Source organism: Neoarius graeffei, chromosome 4, assembly GCF_027579695.1.
Source record: "Neoarius graeffei isolate fNeoGra1 chromosome 4, fNeoGra1.pri, whole genome shotgun sequence".
NCBI lineage: Eukaryota > Metazoa > Chordata > Actinopteri > Siluriformes > Ariidae > Neoarius > Neoarius graeffei.
The window spans coordinates 59,737,522-59,738,383 of NC_083572.1; positions in this window are offsets into that span (position 1 = coordinate 59,737,522).

Sequence of the window (862 nt, forward strand, 5' to 3'; positions counted from 1 at the left end):
GGTGCCACCATTAAACTTTTGAATTTTGTCTAAATATTTCACCCAGTGTACTTTCTTACCAAAAGGAACATAAAAACAAAAATGCATCATGATCGGAGGAACTTTTCATTTTTAGGGGGCAACTGATGCACCCTACTGCATGTCTTTGGACTGTGGGGGAAACCTGAGCACCCGGAGGAAACCCACGTGGACACGGGGCTCAAGCTGGAGCCTATCCCAGCTGACTACAGGCGAAAGGCGGGGTACACCCTGGACAAGTCGCCAGGTCATCACAGGGCCGACACATAGACACAGACAACCATTCACACTCACATTCACACCTACGGTCAATTTAGAGTCACCAGTTAACCTAACCTGCATGTCTTTGGACTGTGGGGGAAACCGGAGCACCCGGAGGAAACCCACACGGACACGGGGAGAACATGCAAACTCCGCACAGAAAGACCTTCACCAGCCACAGGGCTCGAACCCAGGACCTTCTTGCTGTGAGGTGACAGCGCTCACCCCCCCAAAAACAATCACACTTTAGAAAAGAAAAGGGGAATAAAACTACTTTCCAAGCTGCTTCATAGTAACGAGGACCTTGACAGAAATGTAGTGGAGTGAAAAGTATATTTGCCTTTCAAATGTTAAAGTCATAAGTTGCCAAATAATAATAATAATAATAATAATAATAATAATCAAGTAAAGTACCGATACTCAAAAAGTGTACTTAAGTACAGTACTCAAGCAAATGTACTTCGTTACTGTCCACAAGTGTAGTTTAAAGTGAGTTTTCAGTGTTGGTGATTAAAGCGTCGGTGAGATGATTGATGTAGCGATACAGCAGCACTTCTTCCTCTCCCTGCTTCCGTCATGAGTC